We start from the raw sequence: 12694 nt of genomic DNA, 5'->3' as shown, positions 1-12694 counted from the left end.
AAAACCAGCTTTATAATGTCGGTGGGGGGGGGGTGGGGGGGTATGATTGGGTGGGAGGGAGGGGGGAGGCTGGGAAGGGAGGTGAAGGGTAAACAAAGGAGGAGGCTGCAATGCTTGGTAAGAAATGTATGCATTATCCTGCCCATGTAATTGTAACCCCTCTGTAAAGTATGTTCTCAAATAAAATAAAATAAAATTAAAAAAAAAAAAAAAAGCTGAGGAATAATTCCCAAGCGCTGAGTGTCAGCTCCAGGACTGCCAAAACAACAACAGCAACAACAACAACAATGAACATTTAATTAGTGAATGAAAAATAAAGAACCCATACTTGGAATGTATAATTGCTCCTTCCATACTGATACCTGACAATAGTCCCTAATTAACGTACTTTACCTGTGTTAGGATACTGTGTTGAAAAAATATTTTGTTCATTAGGTCATATCAATTAATGCCAGGAATGTGCTTAGATGTTAGGTGATTATTTCTGGAAATTCAAAGATTCCAGGCTTTTGAGTGTGGTCACTGCTAATCACAATGAGAAGGGTAGTCTAAGTGAGATTTGGAAACTCTTTTGGCAAGTCATCGCACCAAAAAGGCAGAGGCTAATTAACAGTTGTGACAGAAGAGAAGGAATAACTCCAGATGGAAAGAAAAAATAATAATAACTAAGGTATAGCAGAAAGCGTTCTAGGGAACTATTTTTGGTTATTGAAAAACTAGTTATCAACTAGGTTTATTCTTCATTGCCTTTAGCATTCAAAATATCCTAGGTTAGTTCTTAATCTCTGTGTGATAAATGTATCTCCTTCTATGCTGTTCTTTCATACCTGATCTCCTTTGCTTCCTAAAAATCTGTCTTTCTATATTTCTCTATGAACATTTTCTGATACTAAATACACCTACAAAGATGAAAGGGGATGCTAATATAAGAGTCCCATAGCTCATGAGTTATTAATATAACAAAATGGGAAAGGAGGACATATTTATTGCTACCTCAATTATTCTGAAAAGCTGCAATGTCACATCATTTGGTTCAGATTTCCATTCTTTGTCTACATAGTGACATTAAGTCTACATAAATGCAAATATGAGCCGGGTGCTAGTGGCTCATGCCTCTAATCCTAGCTACTCAGGAGGTTGAGACCAGAGGATTTTGGTTCAAAGCCAGCCTGTTCAGGAAAGTCCATGAAACACTTATCTTCAATTAACCCCCAAAACCCGGAAATTGTGTTATAGCTAAAGTGGTAGAGTGCTCAGTTGAGCTGAAGAGCTGAGAGACAGTGCCCAGGATCAATGTTCAATCCCCACAACCAACAAAAAAGTGCAAATATGGCTTTAAGTTTCCCCCAAAGGAATGTGAAGTCAATAGTAATCTTCCCAAATGATTTAGTAGTGCACCTACTTTGGCTGAGTTATTTGTTATGGCTTCTTGCTAAACATTTCTCTTCTTTAAAAATGGTCAGATATTAGCTATATAATAAACTTCATCTCATATTTCTTGGTTCAAAAGAGAAGTCCATACAGTTGATGTCACTTAGCTTTATTACTGTCTTAGTTCAAAGCCAACCCAGGCAAGAGAGTCTGTCAAACTCTTATCTGTAATTAAATACCAAAAAAGCCAGAAGTGGAGTTTTGGCTCAAGCAGTAGAGTAGTAGCTTCGGGCCAGGTGGGAAAGAAAGACAACTGTTCAGGGACAGGGGCCAGTCTCTAAGTTCAAGCCCCAGAACAAGCACAAACTAAACAAACAAGCAAACAAAACAAACCCTGGGTGTTTCTTTGGGACTCTCCTTAAAATAATGGTGATCTGAGAAGAGGCTGCTTTTGCTGATCATACTCACTGGATCTTGCTTTTCTGGAATCCTTATTGTTATGGAAAACACAGGACCAGAATAAAGGAATTGATAACTGATTCCTGCAACAAGAGAATCATCTCAGGAGTGAAACATCCATCCATAAGACACTTTAAAACCTCCATATCTTTGCTTCTTTGCAATAGAACACTTTTAAAACAAAGTTACTTTCTTTTGTTCTATGCTAGCCTTTAAATGGTATATTGTTTCCTTTTATAATACTCTCAACCGGAAATTTACAGACAAGTTTTACATGAGTAAAGGACACACTCAAAAAACTCAGAGACATAGTTTCCTTCAAGCCTTGGATTCTTTTCTTGTACAGTAAAAAGGAAAGCAATAGATAACTTCAACTTTGTCATTTCTCTATGTTCAATCTCTCTCCTGGGATCAGTTTCCACATCCATTAAAAGTTACTTCCATTTTCTTCCAGTAACAAACTATGGTGCTGCTCCAGGAAAAATATGAATGTTTTCTTGCTTCATTGAAATAGCACAAGGACACTTTTGGACATGAGGTAACATGTGTTTCAGAGCCAACTTAGTGAAGAGAAATGAAATTTAAATTGCTTATAAATACTTTATCCATGAGAACATTTTGTTCAAACTTCTTATGTGCTCTGTAAATTAAGGTGAATTTTAAATGGGAAGAATGTTCTCAGATCATTTTTTTTGAGTCTATATGCTGTGCATTAATTTCCCAAGTGTACATGAGTTAACAGTAAGAGAAACAATAGCAATTATAGGAGAAAAAGAAGTTCTGTGTTTATGTATAAGTGTTCACTACAATATAGAAGACTCTACAAATAAGATAACGATAACATTGAAACAATAAAGCCAAGTCCAGTATGTAGATTTATGGGAGTGATATAGAGAAAGCATTATTGCTAAGTGGAACATGAAGCATGAGGCCACTCCTTTTCTAAATCACGCTTGCTATTCACCTAAATGTGCAAAAAGGAAAATGGAAGAATGATTCGGTTTCCAACGCAAGTCAGATATGGGAGAATAGATTTAACTGGAAAAAAAGAGTCCACCTTAGGAGAACAGGAATTATACTAGCAATGAACCTGGTGGCTATGATCACATTTCTTTTTTTCCTTTTCTTATATTCTTTTTTTTTTTTGTTCGTGGCACTTGAAATATGGGACAGGTTGCTGTCCCTCCGAAATGCAGCTCAAGGCTAGTGCTCTTCCACTTGAGCCACAGTACCACTTCCAGTTTTCTGGTAATTATTGGAGAAATGAGTCTCCAGGACTTTCCTACCCATGCTGGCTTTAAACCCAATCCTCAGATCTCAAAACACCTGAGTTTATGATCACATTTCTAACAGTGTACACTCAGGATATGTAATGTATAATGTTCATCTATCTTTACATGAATTCTCAAGTTAAAAATCTGGGCTACAGGTTAGACTTTACACTCACAAAAGTGTTTGAAGTTTAAAAGTTGATACTCTTGGAAAAATAAAACCTAAGAATGTAAAGGAGTCTGGGAAGTTCAATTTGCATCCAGCTTGGACAGTATAGGCTTTGCGACACTACCTATAATTAACCAGGCAAAAGCTGGAATACCACTCACGAGCAAGATTGCTGAATAACAGCTTTAGGTTTTTGCATACAAACGTACAATCATACACATACACACAGAGGCACTTATAGGTGCACACAAAAATACACAAATGAAACAACGCTCAGAATACGTAGAAAACAATAGAAAATAGGTCTTGAGTAAGATTAGAATCAAGTGATAATTATTATTATTAGCAAGCCCTCACCTGAACTTTCCCCAAGAAGTTGAGAATATTACATTGGTACGGACCAGAGATTGTAAGAGAGTCAAACAATCATTATTAATGGGATAGGATCCATGGAGGAATGAATCAGGGAACCCTGCAGATGCATCTGAAAATGTTCATATCCTGTGTCAAATGTTAAAACATCTTTGAAAATAGTACATAAACAGTCTGAGCAGTCAGTCTAATGGATAAGATCAGAGGAGAATTTCAGAATTGTTAGTCTGTTATAGATTATATAAACAAACTATGGCAGGGCAATGTGCTACAAGTCTAGAATTCTTGCACTCAGACAGGAGATTAGAAAGTGGAATTACATAAGGATACCTTCCCTGGACCACGTGAATAATTTTGTCTCAGTAAAACAAACCAAACAACAAGAAAGGAATATACAGTTGGAAGCTTGGGCTAATTGTGTCATTATGTTTTGAGAAGTCAAGGTTCCTAATGAATGCAACTCATATATATCCTCACTTGTGTTTTAAATGCTCTCATCATTACAGAACATTCCTAGATGCAAAATAGCTCATGATTCCCATCCAAAAATTTGCAAAAGTAAGAAAGCCTCATTCTGTTGGATTCCAAATAAATGTTGAAAGATTACAAAAGCTTAAGTCTGGAGAAATAGTAACGTTTGCCTAATGTAGGACTTTGTAGACCTTGTTAAATTAGAATTTACATTTAAAATATATTTTTTGGTTTTGTTTGTAATTTCATATTCTATAGGATACTACAAAATTCTTTTTAAGTAGAGGGATTAAGTGAAAAATTCACAAATGATTCTGGCATTCTATTTGCCTAGATATTCTTTCAAGAGAGTTATAATTAGAACATAGTTAATAGATAATTCACCCAGTTCATGTATACCATGTTAATGTGAATAATCCAGCAGAGTTGCCAACAAATGGATGACATTAATTTATAAATTTAGAAAAATCAATATTTTAAGGGTTTGCTTTAATATGGTATGAACAGAGTAATTGTGTGACATCTACTTTCTTCTACCTATATGTAGTACAGGAAGCCATTTCCTTATTTACGTGCCTCTGTATACATGAAGAAAAATGCTAGGTTTGGGGTTTGTTTTCCGTTTTGTTTTTGTTTTATGGGTTCGTCCTAGAGCTTGAACTCTTGGCCTGGGCAGTGTCTCTGAGCCTGTTTATACTCAAGGCTCGTGCCTTACCACTTCAACCTCAGTGCCACTTGAGTCTGGCTTTTGTGGAGAAGTTTTTTGGAGATAAGATTCTAAGAAACCTTCCTGCCTGGGTGGGCTTTGAACCATAATTTTCCTATCTTTGCATCCTGAATATCTATGATAGTTAAAAAAGTATAAATATAAATAATATTTGCATGTGTTCTGATCTCAAGAATACCAGTGGAGGAAAAATGATGGAGTTCATTTTATTGTGGTGTTCTTTTCAGAACAAGGAGGGCCTCACATTAGCAGAGGTGTAGTATTTTTTCAAAATAGAGATAAGGTATTCATGATATGAATTAAGGAATTTAAAGTTGCCCCTTACAAGTTGGAAACTGTTGGGCTAGGATGACTTTATGGCATAAATCTTGGGATTGATGGTCATAGAAATAATAGCTTAGTCTGATAAACAATTGTTTACTCTTGAATTAATTATTACACATGCTTCATAGCCTTATCCTCTACCAGAATGTGGCTATTTTTCTGTTGACTTCTCAATCTGTAACACCCCATTAGAAAATGCATCTATTGCAGAATTACATAACATGCAAACAGGTACTGTTTTGAATCTCTCAGGAATGTTGCGAATTTAAAAATGTGTAGTTATTAGTCATACGAATTTTGAAGAACACATATATTCTGTCCTCTTAACAACTTACTTACTTTTAAAAGTTATGGGTTTCCATAGCATTAAATTGTTTTCTGTTTTAGAATGAGAAAATACTAAATTTATTCTTTTTTGAAAAATTTGGCAATTATATTGTGAAAATATTTTCTAGTTGGATAACATTCAAGTTGATGACCCGCTGATAAAGAAGGGGTAATTAATTCAAATTAGATGCCAAATAGTATTGATTTTTAAAATATTACTACATAAAGAATATTATTTACTGTGCCCATACAGTGAAAGTATATTTTACGCAGCTTATTTTTTCAATTTTATTATCAAAGTGATGTACAGTGGTGTTACATTAATTGTAAGGAATTAAATCATAACTTTTCAAACTTGTTAACACTCCCTCATTTTTCTCACAGTTTTACTTCACCCCTTCACCCTTCACAAGTTTTAATGTACGTTTCCAACATATTGTCTTGTGAGTATTGCTATTGCATTGGTTTTCCTTTTTTCCTTTGTCTCACCATTATGCTTTTCCTCTTCCCTTTGCTAATTAAGGTAAATATATACACAATACAAAATGAAATACAGCAGGGATAAACCATAGGGGAAAAACCCAAAGAAATCAGAAATCACATAGTTCATCAAAAACAACAACCACAAATGAAAAAAATCTGGTTCCATATATTTGAATTCATTTTGCTTAGCATCAGCTAATATGGTTATATATACGCATAACAAAGCCACTGGAAAATAATAGCTGCATGGATACTATATCATGAAACAGCATGTTAACTTTTTGATGGTAAGGGTGGAATTAAGATTGATGAATTCGTGGTTCTGAAAAAGGATTTTCAAGAGTTTTAAAGTTATGACAGGTAAATTTTAATTGTTCAAAATTTTAACAACTTAGCCTATTAAGAAAATTTAAAATTGCCTGGAAGAATAGGCTTTCATGCAAAGAAATCCAAGGAAACTTAGTAGAGAGGAAGAAATGTGGATGAAGATGGCTCTTTTTCACACTAAACAATCTGACCTCAGAATCCTTGCTGTAAGTCCTGTAGGTTCCCTTGGAATTGTCTTTACCCAGGAACTATATTCTCACTGTTTGAAACAAGGTTGTATTGCAATTTAAATTCAAAGTTCTTAAAAAAATGAGGCTTCAAAATTTGTGAATTTACCTTTAATTTCCAAGCAGTTATTCTCTGAAAAAGATAATTTGAGTCAAAATATTTAGGGAGAAAGTGCCCTTCATAATGGAAGAAGGTGTTGGGATTACACATTTCTGTTTGTAACACTTTCCACAATGTCTTTGGACATAAAGCAGTGAAACACAGAAAAAAATCTGATTGTATACTTCAAACCAATGATTTCACATTTCTAAGTGACTCACAAAAAATAATATCCTTATTAATATCAGATAGTGAAGACTTCTGTTATTACATATGCCAAAAAGTTCAGAAAAGAATTGAGCAAATGGAAATGTTAATTAAAAAAAGTTTTCTTAGAAGCCTTAGCTAAGTGTATTGTCTTTAGCAGTGAAGGGAGGTCAAAACTTTTTTATATAAATTGTGTTAGTATTTTTACTCCCTAAAGTGATTTTACAGAGCCCATTTAGCTCACTACAATGCAGAACTGATTGAATGAAGACATGAAAATAAATTCCACATCCAAATGAGGCAACTTAAAGAGTTTTAAAAGAGAAATAATGAAGATGTAGCAGTGGTGGAGTCCATATAGTCCTTCAGGTTCACTAGACCTGAAGCCAAGAAGCTGTGATTAATTAGAAATCCGGCAAGAGCTTAGAGGAGGACATAGAAGTAGGACATAGAAGCATTGTCCTTTTGTAACAGACACTGTCTTCCAAGGTATGGGTGATTTAACTCTATTCTCCTCCATACATCTTGGTGAAGAAATGCAAGACCAAGAAAAAAATAATCTATAGAATTAATTTTGCATGGAATAACTTCACTGTTCCTGATATGGTATCTCAGGAGAATCTTAAGAGAGAAGATAAAAGTGCAGTATTTTTTGGTTTCCTCTAAACATCTTGTTAGCAAAATATATCTTTGAGGTTAGACAATTCTGATTGAACCAACATGTGATGGAGTACTTAATTTTGAATTTAGACACAAGAAGTCTTTCAAGGTAAAAGAAAAAATATAGCCAAATATTTGTGATCACAGCTTCTTGGACAGTTTTCTGGAGACATTGTTTTACATTAGATTTCTCCTCATTAACATATATGTTGTTTCATGGCAACCAAATGCAAGAGGGAAGTTTAATGGACTCACTTGGCCAATTAAACAGCATGAAAGAAGCAAAGGGCAAATAATATTTAATGAATTACTTTGACGACCAATTACTTTGCCAGAAGAAAGAAGGAAAAATATAATTCAAAATCAATTGACTTAAAATATGAAGAAAGAGTAGTGAAGAGAGATTAGAGAAAATAGAGGATTGTTTTCTCTCCAGTGGAGTAATGGGTTCTTGATCTTGTTTCTTCTATTCTATCCTCACAAGCTACCAAGTGTGTCTCAGGATTGGATTATCCAGTTTAGACAGAAAACTCTTAGAAGAAAGATACTATTTGCAGCAGATGTAGGTGATTTATAACCTTAGATAATCTATTTAATTCTGTTTAAATTTCTCCCCTATCCCAAACTTCCCATTTTGAACAGCTTTGTATGCTTTTACCAATACAGCCCTACTTTAACTGATTAAAATTTTGAGATGTCATATTCATACTCTCTAGAGATTGTTGTTAGGTTGTAATTTTTGTGTGCTTTTGTTTCTTGTTGTGTTTTTAACTGAATTTTAAAAGGTTGTGCAATTGTGTTACAATTAAATATATCCATCTAATTGTCTAATGCTCCTAGATTAGAGTCATTCTTTCCATCATTCCTCACCAACCCGTTCTCCAAGATTTATTTCCAATTTACCACTTCCTTTATCATATGTGCACATTGAGTATTCTAACTGTACTTGCCACTTGTTCATTATTCATTCATTCTATGTCTTTACTATAATTCCTCTCTGGTTTCAACTTCCTGATTGTCATTCTGTTAAACTGTGTATTAATACTTTGAAAGGTTTATATACATTCCATGGACTTTCAATCCTGCATATTCTTGAACTATGTCAGCCTATATTTCCATAATTGATTCATCTGCAGCAACAATTTGCAAGACTGGAGACGTGAAGCACCTAAACATGATTTTATTCTCATTCATTTAGAAGATTAATCTTTAGTCGAAAAGAAAGTTAAAAACGGATTAGAATGTATTCTTAACTATGAATTTTTATAAATGGCTTTGTACAATGGTGAGATTCTTTTATTTTACATGGAATAATATTTTCTACTACCTATAAGTTTTGGAAAAAGAAGAAAATTGACTTTATTCCTAGAGAGGAATATGTTAGAAATAGAAGACAGATATTATGTTTGTCATATCTCAGAAGAGTACCGATATTCAAGACTTGATGTCACATTTCTTACTATGTTAGACAGAGGGAAAACATAAAATAACATATGATAAGGCAACTATTTTTGACTTTTTAAAATGTAACTTATTAAATGATGTAATTTATTAGCTAATGTTTGGGTTTGAAATTTAGGAGGCTGATCTATTTATCACATTTCTGGAAGGCCCTTACTGAAAAACACAAATTGTGGGTGGTACTATTTCTACACTTTAATGAAAGGTTGAACGTGTTTTGCATTTGTGTTGTGTAAATAATTCAATTCTATTGTAATTTGTTCCCTACACTTGAAAAACTTGTAATGTCACTAAGTATCATCAACTTGTCAAATGTTATTTTGGCGAATGTGATTTTGAAAAGTTTATTTGAAAAGGAATACACTTTTAGGAGATTCAATGTAGATTATCATTGGTTTGAGAGTGACATTTTTATACCACAGAACCATGTTGTACTGAAGTCCCAGTGTTTTGAAGCACTTCTTAGTGCTTCAAATATTTTTTTCTGAATTACATTTGACCTCTAAGTCAAGTTTTCTGGGCTTTGGTAGATCAATTATGGATTTATCCTTCCAGGAACTATTTTTTGGCCAATTTATGTTGGAATAAAATCTTTCATTAATCATAGGGGTGGGGTATTAAAAATAATCTTATGACACTTTGTGAACTTGTTCACTCATATGGGCTGGTCATCTGTAAGTTGAATGTTTGAATTACAGTACTTTCTCTCAAATTTTGTGATCTCATCCTTCATTTTAAATTGCCTTGCATTTCACAATTGCTTACTGCTAATTCCTGCATCTCAAGGAATTGGGGCCCTGAAATGTAGGAAATGAGAAATTGAGATGGGTATTCAATAATTTGTGTTGACATGTTGCATGGGCCTTGGTGGGAAGACTTGCCCCTATTATCTGATGATGCAGGCAACTGGGACCTGGGATCCTAGGACCCATGGTTACTGCAGAAGAATAATATTTTTTAGACATCTTAGCAAAATTTGGGCATAATCAGTAGGAATGCTTCAGAAATATGGAGAAAAACAGCCTGGGACAAGAGAGTTAAAACAGTAAACAGAGCAGCAGAGTAAAATCCATTATAGATTAGAGGAAAACACTGTTTTTTACCATGTGGGTTCAGAAGACCAAGAACAGTTACAATGTATCACAAGTTTATACTAAAAACATTGCATTGATACTTTTTATAGTCTAATATATATTTTAAACCTAATTATTTATATTCCAAATCTATTTATTGGAATAAATATCAATTTATTTGTCCAATTATCAACTAATTCCAGTAAGTTTCACTGTGTGAAATATAAAATAAGCACATATAAATATAAAATATATAACTATATATAATATAATTAAAAGACACGTGTGTTGCATTGTTCTGTTGTAGTTACTGTATCAAAGGCAACTTTGTTTTAAAGTATTATTCCATTATCTCTACCTCAGTGTTTGATAGAGTTAGACCTAAAACTTTACCATTTGTAGATTTACAGCATGGAGGCAATAGAAAACACTGTGATTAAAACATTATCAATTTAATGCCTAATAATGAGGAGAAATATATGGACTTCTGAAAATATTTGGTGATAAAAAGGCAGTAGTGTAAGTTCCTGCCTGGTTGGATGGTAGACAGGCCAGGACATTAAGTAATCATGCATACCAACAATTTTTTCACCTTCTTGGCTTTAGCTACTTTTGAAATGGAAGGTATAATAAACAATTATATTTTGATAAAATACCTTCTAGTCTGAACAGTTCTGTTTGAACTGTTCATCTCTCCATGATCCCTTGTAACCAAGATTAGTTTTGTTCCAGTAAGACAATCTATGCTGTCAGGGTAAGATGTTCTGGTTGGTCTGTTCCCACATGGAAAAAGTGTAAAGGCTCAGGTAGACATTTGTGCCAGTAACACCTCATTTGGGAAAATGTCAGCTGAAGAAGTTTAGAAGTAGCTCTCAAGCAACGCTTACTTTGAATCCATTAGGTCCACAAAGCTAATTCAGTTGGATAAATAAATACTTGAAAAAGCCATCACTTTTGGACCTATCTATAAATAATTGAGAGTACAATCAAATTCCAAATCAAAAGACTTAAGATAGTCATTCACAAAAAATTTGCAAATGTGAGTAATCAACTGATCAATATAATTTTTTCCACTATTCACAGAATTTTAGGGAAATAAGACCGATAGCATTGTTAGGAACAATAAGGTTTCCTTGTTACAAGTAGGCACCCATAGGTATAAGCCTGTATAAAGATTGCTTCATTAACTACATAATTTAGAGGATACTACATGCTTCAGCAGCATGTATACTCAAATTACAATACAGATATTAACATGGCACTTGCACAAGGATAATATGAAAATTTGAGAAGTATTCCATATTTTTCATTCTTCAGATGCAAGAAATGAAAAACAGTTATTAAAAAGTTGATTACAAAATTACAAGTATAACAATACACACAATTCATATAATTAAATTTAGTTTGACATCAGTGTATTAAATCTTCACCTCAGATAGGCGTTTACATAACATAAACTTTACAAAAATTTTCAAATTAGACAACATTGTCATTTTATCCCAAAGAAAAATAATATTAAGACCTAGAAAAAAAAGGAATAAAACTGTTTCTATATGGAATGCAATCGGAAAGGACATATATATTATAAAATAATGTAGAATTCAAAGTATATCTAGGAGAAAATAAAATAAATTATGAACATTATGTAAACATAGAATATAGAATATTTTAAAATATACATTTTCATGCAAGCACCAGAAATATTTTATCTTCTGTACTACTCATTTCAACAGGTAAGTTAAAATTATTTCTGATTAAAAAATCACAAACCCTGAAGAAATCATTGTACATGTATACAAAAACTATTGAATACATTTTGACATCCAATGCAGGCAATTCACTTGGAAGAATTCTGCGGAATCCATGAATTTTTACAGTAAAATATTGGTGTTGCCAGGCACTTGTGGCTCATGCCTATAAACCCTAGCTACACAGGAGGCTGAGATCCGAGGATCATGGTTCAAAGCCAGCCTGGGAAGGAAAGTCTGTGGTACTCTTATCTCCAATAATCCACTAGAAAACTGGAAGTGGAGCTCTGGCTCAAGTGGTAGAGCACTCATCTTGAGCTGAAAAGCATAGGGATAGCTCCCAGGCCCAGGGTTCAAGCCCCATGACGGACCAAAAAATAAAAAAAGATATTGCTCTTAGGACTTAGGTGAACAATTTGTGCAGCCTTCCAAAACTTCATAGAGATACATACTTATCTTTTTGGCAATATCAAATGCAGTTTCTTCTATGTTGTTCTTCAGGCCTGGTTTTATATAATGGTTCAAAAGAAGGAGATCCAGTGTATCTTTGCTATCTCAATTCTCAGCAGCAAGATGTGAAGGTGTCAAAAGGCCTTCAGTTTGGGCATTGGTATCTGTATCATGATGAAGTAGGAAAGAAGCCACTCTGGTATTATTCCACGTATATGCACTATGCAGGGGTGTCCAGTCATCTACAGTTATTGCATGTGCCACTTGAGACACCAACTCACTGACAATGCCTAAGTGTCCACTGTAGGCTTCTCGATGAAGAGGGGTATACTCATCGTCATCCCTACTATTCACATGAGTGGCCTTTTGGGAAAGAAGTATCCGCACTGTAGTAAGCCGAATATTTTTGGCAGCCTAATGAAGAAACTTGCTTGGATCCTTCTCCATTTTTTTCTTGCAGTTGATAC

At 34.0% G+C, this 12694-nt stretch overlaps 1 pseudogene; it reads left to right on the top strand.

The window, feature by feature from the left end:
* Window positions 1–11239: 11239 nt before the first annotated feature.
* Window positions 11240–11336, top strand: LOC122125964 (annotated as a pseudogene).
* The last annotated feature ends 1358 nt before the right edge of the window (window positions 11337–12694 follow it).

This window comes from Dipodomys spectabilis, unplaced genomic scaffold, assembly GCF_019054845.1.
Source record: "Dipodomys spectabilis isolate Male_0828 unplaced genomic scaffold, ASM1905484v1 ptg000268l, whole genome shotgun sequence".
Taxonomy (NCBI): Eukaryota; Metazoa; Chordata; class Mammalia; order Rodentia; family Heteromyidae; genus Dipodomys; species Dipodomys spectabilis.
The sequence above is the reverse complement of the archived record's forward strand: the minus strand, read 5'-3'. Positions and strand labels throughout refer to the sequence as shown.